Genomic DNA, 24,305 nt, shown 5'->3' with positions numbered 1-24,305 from the left:
TAGTCATTCAACAAATGACTTGAGCTATGGACACTTTTATAGAAATCATAATCTATTCACAGCCAGTTTACATAAATGGGCTACATTCAATGAATAAATTGTTAACCATGAATAATTTGCTAGATTCAAGTGCATCATAACGTATTTGAACACTTTCAGGGATTACAGCATTCAACCACTAGATCAAAACAATTCCTTAAGAATTCCTATTTTTATCATTGATTTATATTTATTTTAAAACACATTATATCCTTCACTGAATGCAGCAATTGTTCCTGAACTATTATAGCTATTACATCTTGTTATCCCATAGTACAGATCTTTGTGTTACCAAAGATATGCACCTCAAAAATGTTATAGCCTAAAGTACACCATCATATACATTTTACATTATCTTAGCAATGATTATGATTTGCAGAAATTGAAGGACTTTTCCACATAGATATAATGTTTATCTTTAAGCACGTGACTACTCCCTTTGAAATAGATACACACATCTATATATTGGATAGACAAAGGGCCTGGACAGACATCAGCTTTGTAGTATGTTAGACTCCTTTATAGGTACAGGGCCTTTGAAATGCTCCAGAATAACACCTATTTGAATGAGGTACTGTTTTGAAGTGCCTCACTGCTCCTTACATGTGTACACTGTAGGGGGTATGATATGCAATGCTCACCTAGTCCTCCAGCATCCTATAAAACTCCACTCTCTCCTCATGTAGTAGAAAGAGAGCAGAGCAGACTGAGGGCACTTCCTTGGCTGGTATCAGGTAGGTCCCTGCACCCCACTCCAACTGGAGCTGGAGCTGTGTAGCCGCCATTGCCACCACCATGACTTCTGCAGCTAATAGAGCCAGATCCAGGTAGTAGAGACAGAGCTTCCCATGACCCTTTCCCTGTTCTCCCCAACCCCTATCCCCTCCTCAGTGCTTGGAGTAACAGCATGTGGGATGGTCATAGGGCGCCAGCCACTCCTGGCATCTGGGCTGCTCTCATTTCCATACTAGCATAAAGACACCCCCACACTCCCAAACCTCAAGTCTTGCATTTCTCTCTGGTTTGAACATTCAGGGTTAAGTAGGGGGCACAGGGTCTCTGGTATCCTTGTTTTATCAGAAGGGGGTTACTTAGAGAACTCAACAGTGATTGATGACTAGAAAATGATATTTAGAGATTTGCATTTGGGAATTGGCTCATAGGTAATATACACATGCATTAGAATAATGGTTATAGCATCAAGGGTTAACTTAAAAAAAAAAATCTGGGTCTCATACACAGGTTTCCCAGCTTGCAGAAGCAGACAAGGTTTCTAACAGAGGCAGGAAAACAACATGACCACACATCCTGGGTAACTGAAAACATCCTAACTTTATTTTCATAATAGAGATAGGCCTGGCTCCAGGGCTTCCGGGCTGTAGTGCCTGCTTGCAAAAAACCTTAAGCTTTCCAGTTTTGGGGGAACAGACCAAATTAGGAGGACACCAGTAAAGCCCCAAATTAGAATGTGGACATGTGATAGGTTTATGAAAATGGGGTTTTGGCTGACAACACAGGACGTTAACTGCATGGCACAGAGAGACCAACCAGCGATAGTCATGGATCAAGAGTCCTTAGGTGTCAACAGGAGAGGAAAGAATGCAAAAGGAAGAATTTTTACACAGCAGAGTGACATTTGGCATCGGGCCCCGACATCCAAGGTTGCAGATGTCAGACACTCAAGCAAAGAACCCCAAGATGGCGTTTACTTACTGACCAGACAGACCGCTCACTTTGTGTATATTCTGGTCACTGGGAAATTTGGGTGATGTATGTTGTACTTGCTTTGCCTGCATTGCTTTTATTTCCTATCACTGTAGATGAATAAAATTCATGTATTATCAACCGGCAGGGATTGTGGTCCATCTGAATGTTGTGCTTACCCGGAGCAAAGGTATTGGTGCTGGGTTGTGAATCCAGTGCCAACAGTGAACAGCAGGCAATTGGCCACTAATCTCGCCTGTGCTGTCCCTACCCTGTGAGGGGATTTAATACAGTACTACCTAGTGCCCAGTGGCTGGAGAGCAACAATTTTGAAGTTTGCCAGCCAGCAAGTGTGATAGGGGCTATAGATGTGTCTGACAGCTTAGGATGCTAGTTTTTCAAATGTTTCCAACTACATTACATTTGGAAATATTTCAAAAGTTATGTCCATCTCTGCCCTAAACTAAGTTAAGCTACACTATGGTATATTGTATTGTGAGACCTAAAAGGAAACCATATTTATTCACATTAATAGAAAATATATATTTTGAAGTAAAATCTTAACCATTTTATTCATGCAAATATAGTCTTGTTAACATGCATCTGAGACTGGCAGTTTGGTTTCTAGTTTTCCCTTTGCTCCAGACTTGATTAAAGGAGGTATTCTTCTTAAAAGGGTTAAATATGGAACCCAACAAGCCCACCCCATCTGATTTCAACACAGGGAATGGAATGTAACTGGAGACAGAGAGACATGGAAACTGTTTTTGTAGCTGTGACTATGCAGTATATAATATACCTGTATAGTTGATTCAATAAAAGTTAATCGCAAAATAACTCTTGCTTCTTCTTCTTACAGGTCTGTAACAGGGAGTCTAGAGCTCCTGTTACTTTAAAGGAGAAGCAGCCACAGACAGATCCTCAGCTGGGGAAGATGGCTTATTAGGAGACACAGAAGAACAGGCCATGAGGGATTTATAGGCTATGAATGCCTATTGCAGTGCTGGCTGCTTTGCAGTGGTATTGAGTGGGCAGTAGAATGCCCATTGCTGTACTAGCTGCTCCACAACAGTGCTAAAGTGCAAAGCCTTGCATGGGAGACAAGGCACTGCTACAGCTGGCACTAGAGGCTGCCCTGGAGACCAGCCTGCAAGCCTAATTAGAGAGCACCTGTAGGTAGCTAGGGGAGCCACCTGACCAGGAAGGGGCAGGGCTTAAGAGGCACATAAGCCCAGGGCATGAGTCAGAGTGGGCAGAGAAGAAGAGTTCTGAAGTGAGTTGGCTGTGACTGAGCTAATAAAGAACTGAGGGCTTGGGACCCTGGATAAGTAGAGGCTTTATTATATAGCCAGTGTGCTAGGAGTTTAGTTATAGCCAGAATACTTATGTTTTCATTTTACTTTTTACTGGTGGTTTAGGTTGCAACTACCAGGAGTGGTAGAGGTCCCAGTGGTAGCTGCAAGGCTGTGTGAACCCTGTCAGGGGCTGGGCTCAGGGTGCTACTAGGCAGCAATCAGAATGGGGATTCTAGCCTACATAGAGGCCAAAGCCTAACCAGCTGATGCCCGACAGGCCAAAAGGCTTAGCGCCCAAAGCATGGTGAAGACAGTGTTAGAGAGTCCAGTGCCTAGAGCAGGGTAGAAAGAGTGACAGAGTAGGTGAGACAAAGACTGGAACTCAGAAGCCAGGTCCAGCACAGTGAGCCTTTGCTGGAAGGCCCAGCAAAAGCGAAGGGGTGGAGGCAGAAGGCTCCAATGAAAGGGATTTATGGCAACACTTGTGAGACATAGATGTACTATGGGGGAGGCTGGAGGCCACAAATAGCCAATAAGGGAACAGTACCCTGGGGTACATATGGGAAAGGAAGGGTTGGATTGAGACCAGTGGGACCCAAGAAGGATCCATTGCCAAGAAGACAGACCAGGGCTCAGATGTAGGACCCTCCAGCAGCTTCCCTTTTCAGGACTAATGAAGTACATCAAAGCGTGGCAAGAAAAAGAAAACGGACAGTACCCTAGAGCCAGAGCAAGGCAGGAGCTGCATGGCCACCAGGGGACGATGGTCCCATTACAGGGTCATTTTCAATTAGATAGATAGAATTTGGAGCACACCTCAGTAACTCTAGCATCTGTGCCAACACCAAGTGCTCCTAGCACTTTTTTAAAGACACCTGCTATCTACTCCTACAAGTTTAAATTTAAAATTTTGTTAATTGTGTTGTAATAAGAAGCAGATGCTTCACAGCATTAATCATATGCATTAATACCATTTTCAAATAGTACTGATCTGCATACTGACTGTCTGAGGATATCTGTTATGTGTAGCTCCTTACCTGATTTATATTCCTCATGGAAAGCATATGTTTGCAGCTTCTACTTCTGATGTAAATGCATCTCAAATGCAAATAGAAAAGGTGGGATTTTCATTTCAGGGGCTGGTGCCATGGAAAACAGCCAAACAGTTCAAATTCAGGTACGTTAATCAAGAGGAAATAGCCCCATGGTGATGTACCTTTGAATTCTTTATGGGGCTCCCAACAGTGACAGATGCCTCTAGGCTCCCAAATTAAAAAACCCAGATCTGTGTCTAGGGAAAGAATAGTTTGTGCCATCCTGAAGCCTTCCTGAAGCCTTTAAAAGAAGATAATGAATATGAACCCTGGCTATTCAGCTGCAAAGATGCAGACTCTTCATTAAAAAGACTAAATCAAGGGCTTGCTGTTATTGACTATGTTATTTAAAAATCTTCAGCTATAAAATTATCCTCCAAGAAACAAATTTGTTCTTTTTTTCTTATCATTCTGTATATTAGAGTCAGCATTCCGTCACTGAATATGAAAACCTGTATTACTGGACTTAAACATTACGAATATATCTATCTGACATAATTTATGCCTTATCTTATGTTCATATTCATGGATATAAACAAAAATGTTGTTCTACACAAACTTTTTTCCAGGATATATTAAAAATGGGGGCTATATCAAAACAGTAAGACGGTGTAATAGGTTCCAATATTAACCCCTGGTTTTCAGTTGCTACTACCTATAGGAATTCTCTCGCTTGGCAAATTACAGTGCAAATTACACTAATGTAAAAGAAGACACTAGAACTATAATAGACTAACAGTATATACACATGGCAAACACTATGAAAAGTCATTTCAATGGAGCTATGACACTTTTCACAATTTAAGAATTATGTCCCTGTTCTTTTTTAGGAACACCTTATAACTCATACAAAGTAATGGTGAAATCATTATATCATTGACAAGCATATAGCCTTATTCATAGAGACCTATTGAAATTGCAATTTTGTGAAATCCAGCATTGTTCATGAAATCCATAGGGGTGGGGGAGAGAAAACTTACTCAAAATAAAATGTGGGCTCTCCTCGTAGAAAGTGTGCAGTTTCTCCCTGGAGCCAAGTATAATACAGAATTCAGTTTGAGCATAAATAAATCAAACCTGTTATCTATCTGGAAGGGGGTGTGGTTTTATTGTTTTCAGAACTAGAACTAACTGCCTAGAACACTAGAGTAACTACAGTAAATTATTTCTTAGTCTTAAGGTAAAATACTGCTGTGTGTTTGGTCAAGTGGGTGGTTTCTATGCATCCTTTTATTTGCACCTGTCAATGTACTGATTTATCACTTGTATGGCTGTGCTTTGTTTTCCCAGGAAACTGTGTAGGGAGGAGACCTTATCAAAGGAACAGTATGGCAAGGACAAATGTGATGAAAGAGGCTGGGATCCAGAAATGGACCTTAATCTCTTTGACAAATATTTTGTGTATACCACTGATTGGTTTAGGACATAATATAAGGTAATTTATTAGCCAGTATTTGTTCAAACTGCTATTTTAATCCTAACTGTTCTGGGGTTGTTTTCTACTGAATGTATATTGTACAGAAGCCTGTACACAGACAAACCCAACTACAGGAGGAAGGCCCCAGTGGATCAAGCTCTAATACTAGCATAGAAACACCATAGCAACATTTACAGTATTCTACTCCCTGTTGTCAGAGTAGGAGTCATGGCCTGGTGACAAAAAGAAGTCAGTGAGTTTTCCCTCATGCATAGCTCCCTTAAGGGCCTGTTTGAGCAACTGACTGTCAACATAATTTACCCTTAGGGCCTTGTTACATTTTACATTTAGCATGTGCTAACTAGGGGTGGGCAAAATATTGCCCATAGACTGGATCTGGCCCACCAAGGAATTTTGTCTAGCCTGCATGCAGTAGGTCCCTTGGTCTCACCCAACCCAGGCATGGGGAGCAGCCTGGGCTGTGGCACATGCAGCACAGCAGGGCTGGGGACATGCGGCAGCTAGATTCACATCCCAGCAGCTTGGGTCATGATAACTTCTTCCAGCTGTTGCTGCTGCCAGACCCAGTCGGGCCTCTCCACCCCACACCAAGCACCAGTGGTAGGGCTTATGCAGGCAAGGCAAATGGCTGGGCAGATGGGATGGGGCCACACGTGAGTAGGGAGCTGCATCTGGGAGCAGGACTGGCAGAGCAGAATTACAGGGTAGCACAAGAGTGGGCCCAGGACCTGGGGCAGATTTATGATCCACTGCCTACATATCCCTGTGATGAGAGATGGTTCTGTGGGTGGGGGCATATGGAAAGTGGATAACAGCTCTGCCCCAGTCCTTGGCTCCCTGCTGTCACCACCCCAAAGTCCCTGACCCAGCCCTGTCCACCCAACCCACTCCCAGACACAGCTCCCTTCCATGCCATCTGTTTGCCCATGTTCCCTGCCCACATGGGTCCCTCCCAGTCTCCATGGAGACCCCAGGATCACTAGGTGGTGACAGCATGGGGTGAGGGCTCAGTGCAGAACTACAATCTACTCCCCACACACCCCTGCCCATGAAACCAGCACCGGTTGCAGGGGCATGCGGGGTGTGGATCATGACTCTGTCCTGGGCCCCCATCCCATGCTATCATGGCCCAAAATCCCAGCCCCACCCACCTACCCATCCTGCTCCCCAATGCTGCTCCCTGCCCACCAGTGGCCTCAACCCAGCCACCCATCCCAGCTCAGAGCAGAGCTATTTAGGGAGTTTTGGTGAACTGTTGTGTTCATTTGGGGCGGGAGGGGGGGGGAGGGGGAGGTGCTGACCTAGCCCATTACAAGCTCACCAGAACTCCCTAAGCATCCTGCTAGCCCAAAGAATTGTCCACCCCTGTGCTAACTCCGCTTACAATGTTAACATCTGAGTTTTCAAGCCATAAAGCACATGCTTAGTCCCACTGTAGTGTAGTAAATGTAGGTCTTTTCCAGAGAACAGCATCTCCCTTTCATATTATGTAACATGTATTAAAGTAACATTGAACTGTTCCACAGAGGTAACAATCAGGGGACTTCAGTGTGGTAGTAGGGGGTGGGAGCCTGTTGAAGATGTTTGTCAGGCTCCCTCCTCTCCCATGCCAGAGCCTTGCCAGGGTCTGGGAGCAAGACCAGGACAAATGGGAGTTGATCCTAACCCCTGCACTGTGTGGGAGGGATCCAATGCTCCAGTGCAGTGCAGGGGCTGGGAGTGACACCGGCATGGTATGGGAGCTATTCCCATTCACCACACAGAACCAGAGCCTTGAACCAGCCCTGTGCAGTTCAAGACTCCAGTGCAGCTCTACAATTTATATTTAGATCATAGTAAGCATTATTGTGCAATGCTCAGAAAACTTTCTAAGTGGTATTCATGCTTACTACAATCTAAATATAGCATGCACTAAATGTAATGTGCAACAAGCCATTAGAGTTGCTCTGAGTTTACTAGGGGAGCAGTCTGACATATAGTCAGCCTAGCAGATCATTTTAAAGGCAAATGCTTGTGATTGCTTTCAGTCATTGCTGTGTTGTGTTGTGCCACATTGCTAAGGATCAGGGCGTTTAAGTTTAATTTTATTGTTCTGTTTGGTGGAACAGACACATGTCAGCAGAAACAGGTTTGTATACATTATTTTGGCAGAAAGCAAGGTGTATATTATAAGCTAAACTAAATCAGAGATGTATAATATACAGAGAGAAAAGAAAAGCAGTTAACCAACTGAGGGAAATCAAGCTTATAAAAACGAATCCATATAATGAGATACAAATCCATAGTCTTGGTTTAGACTATACCTAACATAATCCAGTTTGTAGATGATTTTTTTATTCCACTGTTTCATATTTAAGTTCATTTTTTAAATTCTGTTGAACAGCCGCTGAGATCAGCAATGGAATGTCCAGGGAGGTTAAAGTATTCTATTGCTGTTTTATTTCTCTGTTTGATACTGATGTCAGATCAGTGGTCATTCACTCTTGCACATAGACCCCCTCTACACGTTACAAGTATTACTCAATTAGCTAATTGTGCGATTAATTTTGACCAACTACACATGCACAGCATGTGCCATAAAACGGTCCATCCAGCTATAAAGTTAGAGCTGGAAAATGTGTAACAATTTTATAGCTGGTTTCTATCCAGCTTTAATTTGTATGTGTATACATTTTGCACTAGAGCAAGGCCAAGATCCTGAGGCCATTTGCCAGAGTCACAAAGAAGCACTGCTCACAAAAGAATGGGACTGACTGGTGGTACAAGATAAGAAGCTGCATTGCAGCATACATCTCAACCTCTGTCCAAGAAGATTTTCAACCCAGCTTTGCATAAGCGAACCAACGCTTCCATCAATATGTCTTCATGCTTCTTCAGAGTTTTTCCAAACACAATGATATCACCCAAGTACACTAAGACTTTGGTTACACATATACAGGACTCATGGATATGGGAGATTGCTATTTGCTAGTGCAGTGGGGAGACAAGCAGCAAACTCTCATAGATAAGAGTCCCATAGCACAGGGGTTCTCAATCCCTGGGCTGTGGCGGGTTGGCTGCCAGTCCACAGCACAATCACCTGCCAGACTGGAAGTGGCTGTGGATTAGCAAACCACAGCTTCCCAGAGCCAGGTGGAGAGCCCACAGCTCCTTCTGCAGGGCCCACGGCAGCACAGGGCTTGTCCTTACCTGTCTTCCAGCCAGAATTTCCGTCCACAGTCAGCTGTGACTGCTGGGCCGTAGTTTGCTGGGCCGCGGCATAAAAACTTTGGGAACCCCTGCCATAGGGGATATACATATAATCAAACTCTTAGTGTGGAATCCAGCATTGCATCACAATCCTGGGCTCCCCCTGCACAGGTAATAAGGCATGATTGGATCTGATGCTGGATCCCACAATCACACCTCCTGTTAGGCATGTCTGGCATGATAGGAGGTGCAATTATGTGAACTGTGCATCAGATCTTATTATGCCTTTACCTGAACATCTAGAGGAACCCATAGAAATAATCCCATCTGCCCATTGTAGATGGAAATAATCCCATCTGCATTATAAGCAGGTGATGGTGTATGTGATGTTAGTAGAAGTGCAGGTAAATACATTTTGGATGTTATAATCTGTGTTATTTGGTCCAGTGATGATGTGGTCTGTGTTGGTAAGGGCACAGCTGGCATCAGGATCCAATGGATACCTTGGTGAGAAGAGGAGTTAGGTAACCTGTTGCTGAAAAGATGCTATGTGATACTGGGGGGCTGCCTGTAAGCAAGGATAGGTTTGCCCCTCATGGCTACCTCGAGATGGTCATCATTTTCAAGGAGGGGCAGGAGGTCATTAATGATGGGCATTTATACACGTGCTCTGGGAGGTGGGGGTAAGGGGACTGTTTAAATTAAAGTGGCTCCGAGAGCCACTCTAATTAAAGTGCCTGAAGCATCTCATGTATCAGCGTTCCCACACTTAAAAATGGCTTGTTCAATGAGCTACAGTTAAAGCACCCGGATGCCATTTTTAAGTGTGGGAGATGCTGATGCACGAGATGCTGGAGTCTGCTGGAGCATGGTAATTACCACACTCCAGCAGACTCAATTAATTGAGCCTAGTCTGACAGGCTGTAATTATGTGTTTGAGCAGCCTCACTGCTCATGTATAGGAGCCCAGTGTGTTCAAGCTGTTGCAGGGAAAAGGGGAAATGATCTGGCCCAACCCGGCTCTGTGGGGAAAGAGGGTGTGACAAGCTCTGAACCAGACATGTAGGGGGAGGGGGAGTGGTCTATCCTGCAGGAGGAAATGCTAGCTGGAATAAAGGGGGTGTGGCCTATCCCCAAACTAGCTGGGCAGGAGGAGGGGGCATGGCCTGGGCCCATGGGGAAAAGGGAGAACAGCCTGTCCCACATGGGCTGTGTGGAGGGAAAGGGACATGATATGGCCTAAAACTAGTCATTCAGAGGAAGGATCATGGCCCAGATCCAACCCACCATGCAGGGCTTGGGATTTTGGCAGCAGGGAAAGTGGTGGGATTAATTGTAACCACTCCCCCATCTACAAATGTTCTGACCAGTGGGAACCCCTGTGGTCAGGATTCCAAGGCTCCATGGGCCACATTTGGTTGGAGGCTCAGCATTTCTGTTCTAAGGTGTGATTCATGGCCTTGGGTTTGAACTACTGACTGCATTAAAGAGAGAGAGAAAAGGAGAACAAGGGAGAAAAGAAATAATGATTAATTTATTAAGATTAATCACATGAAATTTAGAAGAAAAAAAATCTAGGCTTACTAGCTAAGAAATCTTCTAACACTAACATGTATCAGGCTAAATACTAGTAATGAAAAAAATGAAAGAAGCCTATTTATTTGGCAATTTAAGCACAAAAGTACTGGAAAGATTCTTCTGGAAGGAAAAAATCCTACACTAACAAGGAGGTGGACAGGATGACCCAGTAGATCTTTTTCTATGATGCAATTACACTTTTCTTTTTATTGTGCGTTTCCCCTCTCTTCCATTTACACTTCAGAAAGGATAAAATTTATTTTTAATCTAAGGAAATACTGATATGAATCAAAAACAAACCTTTTATAAAGATACCTCAGATTAGAACTGAATGCTTAAGGGAAGGGGTGGAAAAGGCTGCTCACTACAGCTGCATCTTTCCAGTACTTTTGGTATTGCCTTTGGAAGCTTGTGCTCCCCACCTGCTTTTTCTACCCAGCTTGTGTTCTCCATCATGCAGTAAGAATGTAAGTCCCTAGAGACAACACTTTGAGTCTTTGGTACCTAGAACCACAAGGCCTGAAACTTTAGTATCTAGGCAGGATGACAATATGAATAGCAAGTAATGAAATAATTAATAAGGTTGCTTTTGCTAACTGATCTCTCAGTTAATTTTCCATCATAAGTATCAGCTGAAAATCATTATCCCAGATTCCAGCATGGCAAATGCTATTTTTAAGGGCAATGGCTGTTACTGTTCACCATTTTATGGAAACCATCCTATTTCCACTGCTATGCAAAACTAGGGTAGGTTACTCAAAGGGTTCTTGCTCTCTCTAGAAGCTAGACCTCAGCTGACTCCAGGTGTTACTCAAGAAACTATACAAGGCTGGATGCTCCAAGTGCCCCTCCATAGAATCCATGATACTAAACTTCAATGAGTAGCCTATCCTAGTTTTGCAGACCAAAGGTGTTTTTCTGTGAAATTTCCACGCATCTCCTTCATAGTATTTCTGCACAATCACGTCCATTCTTTCCTTTAACAAAGAAGTGCAGAGGAAAAAATTAGAAGTACTGAAGTAAAATCTTTTAAAAAAGGATCTTTTAGATTTGTCATAATTTATCTCAGCTGGTTACAAATGCCTAACCTAATCCCCAAATGAGAATATTAAATGTACCATAATGTGCTAAGGAGGAAAGAGGAAACCCTCAGATATGTTGCTGATGGCTGTTATAAAAATGGCAATAAATAAATATAGGAGACATAAACAAAGAATATTTGGTGCTGTTTCCTTGTTTTACCTCAAGACTATAAGCGTATGCATGTTTGCTTGGATGAGGAAAAACTGTTGCCAGCTGCAATCACCATGGGGAAGCCTCATATTTTGGGTGTCAAGAGAAGTTAACACATCTGCTCATGGGTTTTCTTCTCCCAAAGCAGTAAATTCCTTCTACCTGGCACAGAGCATACTTCCACAGGATGATCTTCTATAGTTTAAGTGGCAATAGAAAAGTATTGCTTCTGTGGTATCTTCCCTGTTCCCTTTTACAGGGCCTAAAATGTTTCCAAATTTTGGAAGTGGGGTAAGAATTAGAGATTGTGATACCATTCCCTCCAAAATGTTGGTTATCTCCTAATTAAATTCTAAATGGATTCCTAAAGACCATTGTTATAAACACACTATGATAAAAGTGAATTAAAAAATAATTTAAAAAAATCACTAAGTATTAAAGATTATTATTATGATGATGATGAAAAATATAAGACAAATCCCTATTTCCCACTTCATGTGCTCCAATAGTATTTACTCACCGACTTACCCACCATTTTTGGCCCATACATTCAGTGTGTGATCATACTCCATATTTAGTATGGATGTACAAACATCCATATAGCTACAGAAAATTTGCAGTAGTCTGCACAGGTGTGTGCAGGGAACTGATCAATGCCGTAAGTTGTAGCCTGGTGGTAGAGCCCTTTGCTGGGCAATTGTCATAAGGCACCTTCCCAGGATGAGAGGAGCCTAGAACGTGGATCCCTTCCTTTATGGAAGGATGTCCTGACCACTGAGTTAAATGACAGGAGGTCCTTTCTTCTTGATCTTTTTGCCAGCTCATAGTTTTTGGACTTACACTCAAGGACACATGTATTTGAAATAAGGTTGCCAACCCAATGTGTCTTTTTTTTTTATGACGATCTGCACACTTTTAGTGATAGCTGAACTTTTATATTGACATGTTTTACATAATGCAAATATAATGTTTCTGCAAGGCCCTCAGCAGAAGTAACAAGCGCTCTGTTCCAATTCAGGGTTTTAAACACCAACTTTCTAAATCTGTCTTAAGACACCACCCAAAAAACTTGGGGAAAAAATGAACTGGGTGTCCTAAAGTGAACAAACTTCCCCACTTATAAGCAACATTCAACTAAAACAGGGTTTATTGCAGGGGGAAAAGGGATAAACATACAATCTTAGAGAAACCGTTAACCATTAAAAATTAATCCAACAGTTATCCTTCTTGACTTGATCCCCACATCCTGGCATGGACTGTCTACTGCCTCTGCCCACTCTGAGCCATATAACTCTGTCCTGGTCACACTGCTATCCTCCCTATCGGACTCAGTGCCTCAAAATGCTCAGAGTTGCACAGCCCTGCCTACCTTCAAGGCAGGCAGCCATTACAGGGACATGGCAGATAATTAGAAGGAGCGATGAAACATAGGTGGGAGGGGAGGAGGTTACAGAGGCCTCATGAGCCCCAAAGCCCTGATGGGGAGCTCCCTTTAGGATGCTAAGCTGTGCTCACACTCAGTCACAAGGTGGCACTGCCCTGCTTTGTCTGCCCATCAATAAGCCTCAGTCCCAAGTTGGTTCATTAGTTGTTGTTTTTTTTGTTTACTGACAGCTCAATTTTATTTCTGGATCTTAGGGACAAGCATTTTGAACGTTTTATTTTTCAGGAAATCTAGTACTAAGATCAGCATGAATTGATCCAGCGTAAATGGGTACCTGGTGACCTACACTGGGGAGTTCAAGGTAACAAGTTGTTCCACATCATTCACTCAGGTGCCGTCTACTGCAGAAAATGATGAACTTTAAATTGTCCTACCTCTATGGCCCACTGGTTTGGGGAAGTTCCTGCATCTTTGTGGGAGATTCCATGTTAGAGTTACCAGGTGCTACCTATAAGGAATATTAGGCATATAATATTAGGAATATAAGGCTAGGACCACCCCACATTAAGGGTTAATATGCACTGTATCATGCACTACTCAGGCCTGCCACTAGAGTGCTGGCAAGTGAAGACGGCTAGGAGTTGCCAATCCTGCATCATGCCTACCCCTTTTGGCATCTCTAAGTATGGTGAGCATTCTGATCTTGAGCAGAGAAGCAAAAACCTCTAGTCAGGAACCTTCATGTTTGTCTCAGCATGAGCACTGGCATGCCCCAGTGAAAATCCCCAGCCTTGGCTGCAGTTAACATTCAATGCCTCTGAGGAGAGCTTAAAAAACCCTGATATATGTAGTAGTTGGGAGACAGGTAGAAATTGATTACTCTAGATGAAACCTAATCAGTGGCAAGTAGAGAGAACCTTTAAAGTAGGTTCATTGAAGGATGGAGATACAGTGGACAATGAGAACCTAAATTCAGAGAACCATGAGCCATGTGATGGATCAGCCCAGGTAAGCACTAAGGGCCTGACAGACATCAGGACAAGGGGTACCAAGGGCACCCACTGCAGGGCTTAAATGTCTTTATACTAATGCTAGGAGCATGGGAAACAAGCAGGTAGAACTTGCACTCCTGCTTGCAAACAACAACTTTGACCTGGTTGGGTTAACTGAAACCTGGTGGGACCATACTCATGATTGAGCAGGCATTGAAGGTTATAGGTTGCACAGACAGGATATAGTGGGGCAAATAAGGTGGGTGTTGCTCTCTATGTTAAGGAACAATATACATCTTCTATAATCAAGATGGGATCAGAGGAGGACCAAACTGAGGTACTGTGGGTTAGGATTCAGACATTCAGAGATGTAGGGTCGGAAGGGACATTGCAGATCTTCTAGTCCAACCCCCTGCCCTGGGCAGGAGAGAAAACTCGGCTCAAATGACCCCAGCCAGGTAATCATCAAGCCTCCTCTTAAAGACCCCCAAGGTAGGAGCCAGCACTACTTCCCTTGGAAGTTGGTTCCAGATCCTAGCCGTCCTGACTGTGAAGTAGTGCCTTCTAAAATGTTTATAGCAGAGATGCAAGTTCAAAAGGCCAGAGAAGTTTGATATTTTGACACCAAAACACCTGGCAGAGAATGTGATTAATAAAGCCCCACTGCCAAAAAACAGGATCCTCATTTTGTAGACAAGTATGCCAAGAGAGTAGTGGAGTGACTTGCTAAAGACAGCATTCTGGCTCCCGATGCTGTTCCCAAAGACTATGGAAACATGACTCTGCTTAGGAAAAAAAAAAAAGAAACCACAAAACAAACCAAAACCTCATTGCTATTTTTCCAATTATTCATACTTTGCAACATGTACTATTGGTATTGGGTTTGAGATTCCCTAAACCATTAACATTTGCTATTTCTACAGAGCAGGGATGGGTAGAAAAAAAAAAAAAAGAGGGATAATTCATACACAATTATTATGAAAATTAACTGAATACAAGGGGGGCGAGGAGATACAAGGGGGGTGAGGGGAAAGGGACTTGGTAGTGGGGGTCTACTATAGACCACCACACTGGGAGGATGAGCTAGACCAGGAATTCTCCAGGCAGCTCTCAGAAGGTCAAGAGGTATGGTTGTCATGGGTGACCTAAACTACCCTGACATCTGCTGGGAGAATCAGTCAGCCAGAACTAATCGCTCACATAGGTTCTTAACCTGCATACAGGACCTTCACCTGATGCAGGTGGTATATGATCCCACTAGGGGGAATGTCTTGCTGGACTTGGTGCTGGCTATGGGGGATGACCTGGTGCGGGATCTGCAGGTACAAGGCAACCTAGGGGATAGTGACCATCAATTGATTGCATTCACTATTCGGCAAAGGGTGGGAGAAGTAACCAGCAGGCCAGAAGTGCCAGACTTCAGAAAAGGCGGACTTCAGGGTGCTTAGGAGATTAGTTAGTGGGGCATTAAAGCTCAAGAGCATCAACAAAATGCGGGTCCGGGAAGGGTGGTCGTTCCTCAAGGAAGCGATCCTTTGGGCACAGAAGGAGGCAGTCCCATTGTGTAGAAAAGGGGTCAAAGGGGCTAAGAAACCCTCCTGGCTAAGCAGGGAAATCCAGGAAAGCCTAAGGGCAAAAAGAGGGGTACACAGGCTGTGAAGGCAGGAGGTAGCTACCAAGGAGGAGTATACCTCCTTGGCTCGCACTTGCAGGGAATCAGTTAGGAAGACCAGAACAGCATTAGAACTCAGGCTGGCAACAAAAATTAAGGATAACAAAAGTCCTTCTTTAGGTACATAGGGAGCAAAAAGAAGGCACAGGGAAGCATAGGACCTCAACAGGATAAACAAGGGCAGCTGGTGACAGATAGGAGGGACAAAGCAGAGCTCTTCAATGAGTTTTTTGCCTCTGTATTCTTGAACTCAGATCTAGACAAATCTGCCAAATGTATTACTGACAGAAGCAGGAGAAGCACCAGCCTACCAACTATCAGTATTAGCTAGTGTCATAGCAGAGCCATTGGCACAACTGTTTGAGCACTTGTGGTGCTCAGTTGAGGTCCCTGAGGACTGGAGAAGGGCTAATGTGCTTCTTATTTTCAAGAAGGGGAGGAAGGAAGATCCAAGTAACTACAGACCAGTTAGCCTCACCTCTATGCTTGGGAAAACACTTGAGCAAATTATTAAGGATCACATTTGTAGGAATCCAGCAGGTAATATAATGCTGAAGAGCAACCAGCACGAGTTCAGAGCAGGTAGATCTTGCCTGACTAACCCTGTTTTTTTCCATGACCAGGTCACTAAAAGCTTAGATGCAGGTATTGAGGTAGATGTCATCTACTTGGACTTTAAGAAGGCTTTCGACACAGTTTCCCATCCTATTTTTATAAGCAAACTGAATGGCTGTGCCATAGAAAATTATACAATCATGTGGGTGGCAAATTGACTTAAGGGTTGTACCCAGAGAGTAGTGGTGGGCGGGTCAGTATTGACCTTGAAAGATGTGGGCAGTGGGGTCTCCTAAGACTCGGTCCTTGGGCTGGTGCTGTTCAATATCTTCATCGGTGACCTGGATGAGGGCTTGGAAAGCACTCTGTTCAAGTTTGCAGATGACACCAAATTATGGGGCGAAGTAAACACACTGATGAGAAGAAACCAAATCCAAGCAGACCTGGACAGGTTAGAGAAGTGGGCAGAGAACAATAGGATGCAGTTCAACAAGGACAAGTGCAAGGTGCTGCACCTAGAGAGAGGGAATCACCAGCACACCTAGTCTTGGGGGATGACCTTCTCAGCAGCACAGTGGTGAAAAGAGATCTCGGAGTTGTTGTCAACTCCAAGATGAATATGAGAGTCGTTAATGTGACAAAGCAATTAGCACAGTTAACTGCACTTTGTCATGCATTAGTAGATGCATCATGAATAGGTCCAGAGAGGTGATGCTCCCCCTCTATGTGGCACTGGTCAGGCCGCAGCTAAAGTACTGCATCCAATTCTGGGTGCCGCAACTCAAGAGAGATGTGGACAACCTTGAGAGTGTCCAGAGAAGGGCCACTCATATGGTAAGAGGCCTGCAGGGAAGGAGGAAAGGTTGAGGGACCTGGACCTTTTCAGCCTTCAAAAGAGAAGGCTGGGGGGGTGGGGGATCTTTTGGCACTATACAATTCACTAGCAGGGGGCAGCAGGGAATAGGAGATGCTCTGTTTACCAGAGAACCCCTTAGAATAACTAGAAACAACAGCCATAAGCTGATGGAGAGTAGGTTTAGGTTGGACATCAAAAATAATTTATTCACAGTTAGGGCTGCCAGAACTTGGAACGGACTTCCAAGGGAGATGGTGCTCTCCCATACCTTGGGGGTCTTCAAGAGGAAACTGGACAAGCGCCTGGCTGGGGTCACATGATCCCAGCACTTTTTCCTGCCACTGGCAAGGGGTCAGACTGGATGATCCTTTGAGGTCACTTCTGACCCTAGCAACTATGAATCATCACCTTTTATGTCTTACACCTAATGCTTCTGTTGATACATCCCAAAACCACTTACACTTTTTGTGCAGCTGTATCACACAGCAGACTCATACCAAGTGTTTGTGATCTACCAAGATTCCCAGATCTCCATAGGAATCCTCCTGCACCACTTGGATCATCTCTCTGCCCTGTGGATTGAACCATCCACCCTTTGAATCAATCCCCTATCCCCATTGGTCCCTGGATCCCTCCCCCCCATCCTTGGATCACTGCCAGATCACTACCTTGCCACCTTGATCTGCCCCAGAGAGGCAGCAGCAAGGGGTGCAGTTCTCACTCTGCCTGTTCCTGCTCACAGGCTACATCACCCCTGAGTGCCCAGATACAGCCCCTACCAGGAATTGTGGCTTCCCAGCAGCTCCTTGCCCACCCACTGCCTCTGCTCCCCTGCAGTTGTGAGGCCTTGTGGGGTGGGGGGGGGGGGGAGCCGTATTTGGGTGCACAAGGATAGTGCAAGCTACAGGGAACTTGGGGGCAGGCAGGGAGGGGAAACCACCGCTGCAGCCACTCTTGGCCTGATTGAGGCAGCAAAGCAACAATTCAGGGGTGCAGGGATCAGTAAGGTTGGAGGAGGAGATCAAGAGAGCAATTTGGGGGACAGAGGGGGTTATCTTAGTGGTAGGGTGGCAATTCCAGGTGGTGGGTGGAGGGATCAGGGTGGCAAGGGGGGGATCTGGGGATGGAAGGAGTAATTTGGGATTGGGTGAATGCAACTGAGTAGCTCTCCACCTGTTTGCTTACCCTCTGCACCTGCTCCCATTAATTGCTGCCTAGCCTCTCCTGTTTCTCCTGCTTCACTCCCCCTGGTTCCCCTCCTTCCCTTCTCACTCACCTGGAGGCAATACCTCCTGGGATACTGGAGGACCACAAATTAGTAGTTTTCATCTCAGGCGAACATCAAAAAGTTAAGTTAACTTGAGGTAGGTAGCACAACTCTGACATAATCCTTGCCTGCAGTGGCATAACTTCAAACCACCTAAAGGGCACTTGGTACTTGTTAATTAATGTGCAAGTGTTCAAGCTTTAAGTGCTCTTAATGTGGTGTAATTGTCACATGTTATCTTACCTAAATTAGATCCTAAAGTAGGAAACTTAATCCCAGATAAATTGTATAGGTACAGCTATAATACTGCTGGAGTAGACATTTGTGAAAGCCAACCATCCTATTTCCATAATCACATAAAACTGAAAAGCTGTGGAACTATATTTGAACAAATCTAATCTATTAGAAAAATCAGCACTTACAGACCCATTAGGTAAATTTTTGCTAAGGTCAAGCAGGACACATGTTCCTTTGAATTGCCTATTTAGACTCATATTTCTCTCACTACCCAACAGACACGAACAAATTAGGGGCTAAGGATCTACATTTAGTTTTTCATTCTGCTTGAATAATATATAAAGAATTCATGGCACAATGTAATATTACTTTAGGAAGATGAGTCTGATATCAAAATGAGTATGAAAGATGCACTGAAATGATACAGAAAAGAGGGAAAAATATATATTGGAGAGGAAAAAATAGATAACTATTTTTCATATGTGACAGCTTATTTCACTTACCATAATATACTGGGTTTAACCTCCAGCCTCCTAAATTCTCTCTTACATCATAGTTTAAGCCTCTTATACCCTATCACTAATTTTTAATGGTGGGGAAAAAGACAAAATAACGTAAAATGTTTAATTTAATTCTCAAATACCTTGAATATCCAAGACAGACAGAATACTTTTTTTCTTCTATTTTCTCAGTCCAACTGGCCAAGGATTCCACATTACAAACAAGTTCAAGGTTTAGATTTCCCCCCACCCACACTAGAATAGCAAGAGGCTCTTATCTGAGAACAGGCAACAGTCTGATGATTAGGGCATTCATCCCAAATGTGGGGGGAAACCAAATTTCAGTCCCAAATCCCATTTAGAACAGGAGCTTCAACCTAGATTGTCCATTATCACAAGTCAGTTACCTATTTACAGGGCTGTTAGCTATTCTGAAATATTCGTTTCTGTATGTGCGTGTCTCCACTCTATACACTCCCTTTCTGGAGGAAGTACACCTTCCCAATGAAGTTCTCTATCTTTTCTTTTCTTTTCTTAAGAAAGGTGTTTCCATGAAAACCAACAAAAAAACCCCAAAACCACATTTTACATGTGTGTGTATGTGGGCAGGGAGGGATGTCAACCAGTCTGGAATATATATTTTGGGGCATATATTTTGCATGACAAACAATAAATACTGGCTCACTCATGAGAAAATGTGTTCTTCATGAAGTCTCTTCAGCCACTTTTGTAAATCAATCACAGCTGAATTGCTTGGACTAACAAAGAATCTAGATTTGGAACACTTAACTGAATGGACCTGAACCTTGAAATTATTTCTCTATCACTTCTCAGTAATAATTATCAGTTAAATTCTGAGCATTTTAGACAAGGATAGAAAGCCTTCCTCGGGGTGCATGCAAACATTCAAATGATCACATGGAAGTTCAGCAGTGCTGGCGAGTTGGGTACTCCTACAGTGGGAGGGCTGGGCCCTGTTGCAGGACGCGACAGGTCTGGGTGGTTCATGTCAGTACTGAGGGCAGGGGCATTGGTGCTAAGGCATTGTTCCCAGGGAGCTGGGACCCTGCCATTGGAAAAACTCCACCCCTGTGGCCAGAGCTGGGGTTCTCAAATGCTGCAGAAGGGAGCTTTTTCCACATGGGGCACTTCAATGCCTTCACCCAAGCTCTAAGCAGGTGGCATTTCAAAGCTGGCACCCACAGCCCTGTACATGGGACTGCAGGGACAGGGCTCTCAAGTCCTAGGTGGGAATTGCTCCCCCACAGAGCACATGCCAGAGCCCTGTGCTAACCTGCATGTGGTGTCACAGTTACTGGCTGATCTCCCCACAGGGGAGATGCTCCCACACTCTCAGCACTTTAAAGACCGCGCCTGCAGCTCTATCTCTGGGGGGCTCTGGGTGCAGGACTCTCAAGTGTCATGGAAGGGGACATCTACCCCATGGCACTTGCAGCTCCACTTACAGAGTTGTGGACACAGGGCTGTTCATGTGCCCTATGTGCTCTGCATGGCGCTCTCCCCCCGTGGTACCTGCAGCCCTATGCAGGGCTGTAGGCATAGGGCTCTGACATGCAATGTGGGGGTGGATGGGGAGCATCGCTCTCATGGGGGAGATAAAAGCTGGTGCCTACGGCCTCCTAAGAGTGGAAGGAACAGGGGCAAAGCCCCACCTCAACCTATGCCCTAAGCCAGGCAGTCCCTGGCCTGGGCAGGGAATATTAACCCCTGGTCCCTTCCCCACTCAGATGAGTCCTGAGGAGGAGTGGATTAGCAGAGCACAGCCCTTCACTTGCTTGTCTCATCAGGGACTCAGGTCTGAGAAGCAAGTGGCACCAGCTTCCCCATCCTGGTTCCTAGCCCTCAGCCTTTAAATGCTTACTCTACAGCCCAGCTAGGCAGTGAAGGCAGCATTTAAAGTCCAGGGTCTAGTCAAGGGGGCTGACAGCCACATAGAACTGGGCTGTGGAAAGGGGATGGGCTTTCCCAGTCCCAAAGCTGACAGGAGAGGAATTTGGTCTGTGAGTTGGCTAGAGAAGTGGGATATGATCTAGTCACAGATTGTCTGTCTGGAGGGTGGGGAGGGGAGATCAGCAGAGTAATACATATTGGGATTCTGGAGGATAGTGCGGAGATTCTATTAGTAAGGTAATGTAAGAAACTTTGCTGAAGTCAACTTCTACTTTGTCAAATGGGGCAGAAGTTTCTATTAGACCTGCCATTTTGGGTCCAGTAGAAACTGGTTGAACACGTATGTACTTAGGACTCCTACAGGTGGAACTGCAATTCTACCAGTAGAACTATAACTGTTGTATGCACCCTTAGTCACCAGTAAATAAAAAAATTAAGTTTCTAAGATTTTTTTTCCCCCAAAAGCAACTATGGTAGAGTGTTTGCCAGAGAGTGAATTTGGTGAACAGCTTGTTCCTGTTCTAGTTCTAATTGCATTTATTCCATGAGAAAGTATAAAAAAGCAACTGAATTTTGTGCATCAGTATGTCTTCAGGGAAGGCACATTTGTATTCAAGTCAGAATGTCTTCTGTATTAAGTATGCAGCCAAATTCTACCTAAAATATCAATGTTACTTGACAACATATTAGCAAAAATTACATGACTGCCCAAGCTTGCTACATTCTGAAAAGTTGCTGGTTATGTCAAGGATAGCTGTGCTGCAAATGTTCCTTAAAATCTGCTTGCAAGTGTATCGTAATGTAGGTCTCGTACAGAATAACAGGAGCCCTATATTTTGCCTGAATGTTAATTATGATCTTGTAAACAAATTTATCATGACTATGGACTGAGCAACAAAGTTATAAGTACAATTATTTTCTCCTCCCGATAAGGACACAAGCTGCAGCAGCATCAAATTAGGGACACATTTTATAGCACATTTGGTAGCATCTAGTGAAAAGGACTACTCTTGGAACATACCTTAAAGTGGTAAAGGCACTTTTAAGAGCAGATCTTCAAGAAGTCACATATGCATTTATCCTCAGGGTTTTCATTCTCCAGGTCCCCCAAGCTGTGACAGCAGAATGATCTGCAGACAAATGGAAGAACAAAAGGGAGAGGACTTACAATTTGCACCAGCACCAGGAAAAGCCAAATCCAGGTGACTTGGTGCAGCTAATAAGCAAACTAATTAGTGAATTCAGCTGGACAAGAGTAATGTCTACACAATATCTTTGGTTCCAAGTTTTCCATGTTGTTTCATATAAGCTAGCTTGCCACACAAATGTTGATACACTGTTTCTGGTTGAGGCAGCCTAATTAGTACTGTTGAGTGACAGGGCCAATTATCCCACTTCCTCCTAATTAGTTTTCATCCTAATTAGTCTTCATCCTAATTTGCTTCAGTTATCAATAAGGATAATACTGTCCATGGGGACAAAGGCAGAATGCCTTATGGGAATAAGGGGATAGAAATGTGATTTATCACATTCAAGAGGGGAGATATAATCATAGAGCTAATTTCAGAGGACTGGATCACCTCCCTTCTCTCAGCAAGTTGAAAGACCTGCTTTATAACCTCACAATTTAGGTAGCAAGGATTCTTAATAAAATAATAAGTGGTACTGTAGGACTGAAGAATGACAAAGTAATAATATTGATAAAATTTATACCAATGTTTAAGAAAGAGGATAATGCATGTTCTGGGCAACCACAAGGCTATTAGTCTCACCTCAGTAATATGAAAATACATTTTTTAAGAAAAATAATTAAAAACATTTAATAATTGCAAAATGAGATAAAGCACAAAATAAATTTACCAAAAGTATGTCATGCCATGCCATACTAACCTAATATTTTTTCTTGTATAAGAAAACTTTTTCTAGACAAAGGAAATGTAGTAGATGTAATCTATCTGGGCTTCATTAAAGTTTTTGATATGATGTCATATGGGAAATTATTACTTGTGATAGATAAAATAGGATTCATTACAGAATTATAAATCATAAGGTAGATAAGGGACTAGCTGAAGGGGAAAAACATATTTTGATGAAAAAATACCAGGTTGAAAGGAAGTTACCAAATGAAGTTCCTCAAGAGTATTTAATATTTGAATAGTGATGCAATGAGCTAACAAGAATTATTGCAAGTTGTGTGTTCTTCAGTAAGAAATAATAGAGGAAGAAAGACAAGGATGGCTATGAGCCATCAGTGTGGTACAGTTGTAGGATAGGTAAATACAATCCTAGGGTATATTAAACAAAACATTTCCAGAAGAGATAAGGAAGTATTAATACTAGTGCATAAGACAGTGGAAAGACCTCATTTGGCATAAAGTGATCAACTCTGGGCCAAAGTGAATTCCAACTGCATCAGATATTGAAGGGTCTTAATAAGATGATCAGGGGATAGAGAAAGTATCTTCCAAAAGGGGAGTACAACACCATGACTTGTTTAGTACTGCAAATTGAAAGCTACTCTCGGTTCTCTAAATACTTCCAAGGATAAATACTGAGGAGGTTGCAGAACTATTTAATCTAAATTATAATGCTTCTACAAAAAACAAATACACTGACCATAAAAGAAAGGAAGGTTAGAAATTAAAAACAGGTTTCTAACCATCCAAAGCATTCTTCCAATTGCAATAGCGAAGACAAAAAACTAACTAATCCTAAAATGGGTCTTGATAAGGTTATGAAAGGGCTAATATAATGTTGTCATCTATGATAACAAGGAACTGAATTTGATGACCTAGGAAGAGCTTTCCAGGTCAAAGAGTGGAGTGGAGAAACCAGCGGACTAAGATTATTACTATTTTTTATTATTTCTACTATGGTATTACCTAAGAGAACATACACGGACTGAGGCCACTTTGATTTAGCTTCTCAACAAAGATTAGAATTGAATAATTAAGAAGGTGGAAAGAGTTTCACTTAGAGCACTTGTTAGTGTGCAAAGCACAAAACTGCAAATTTATAAATAGTATTAGCCATTACTGATAGGAAATATGAAGGGAAAAACTGAGAAAGATTTATTACTGAAAAATAAATGCTTTAAAACTACATAATTTACAACATTTTAACATCAAAGTGTCCATGTGTCAAATGCTCTCCTGAGTATTTATTTTTCTGCATATAAGGACAGGCAATTAAGTTGTGCAGAGTCCTCCAAGTAATTCTCTTAGCAGGAGACATTTTCATGTCCAATGAGAATATTCTGGGGTTTGGTTTCTTATTACAGAATCATAGATTCATAGAAAATTAAGTTGGAAGGGCTCTCAGGAGGTCATTTAGTCCAACCACTTGCTCAAAACAAGACCAT

At 43.2% G+C, this 24,305-nt stretch overlaps 1 long non-coding RNA gene across 2 annotated transcripts; it reads right to left on the bottom strand.

Annotated features, from left to right (window-relative positions):
* Window positions 1–10,384: 10,384 nt before the first annotated feature.
* LOC132250649 (uncharacterized) lies at window positions 10,385–22,102 on the bottom strand. 2 transcript variants are annotated; one of them, XR_009462247.1, is made up of 3 exons: window positions 21,966–22,102; window positions 13,389–13,462; window positions 10,385–11,314 (listed from the first exon to the last, which is right to left on the bottom strand). It is a non-coding gene; the product is annotated as an uncharacterized LOC132250649 (long non-coding RNA). The 2 variants fall into 2 exon arrangements; XR_009462248.1 differs by lacking the exon at window positions 21,966–22,102 and adding an exon at window positions 19,177–19,265.
* Between the last annotated feature and the right edge of the window lie 2,203 nt (window positions 22,103–24,305).

This window comes from Alligator mississippiensis, chromosome 5, assembly GCF_030867095.1.
Source record: "Alligator mississippiensis isolate rAllMis1 chromosome 5, rAllMis1, whole genome shotgun sequence".
NCBI classification, from domain to species: domain Eukaryota; kingdom Metazoa; phylum Chordata; order Crocodylia; family Alligatoridae; genus Alligator; species Alligator mississippiensis.
This window is presented reverse-complemented; position numbering and strand designations above follow the sequence as displayed.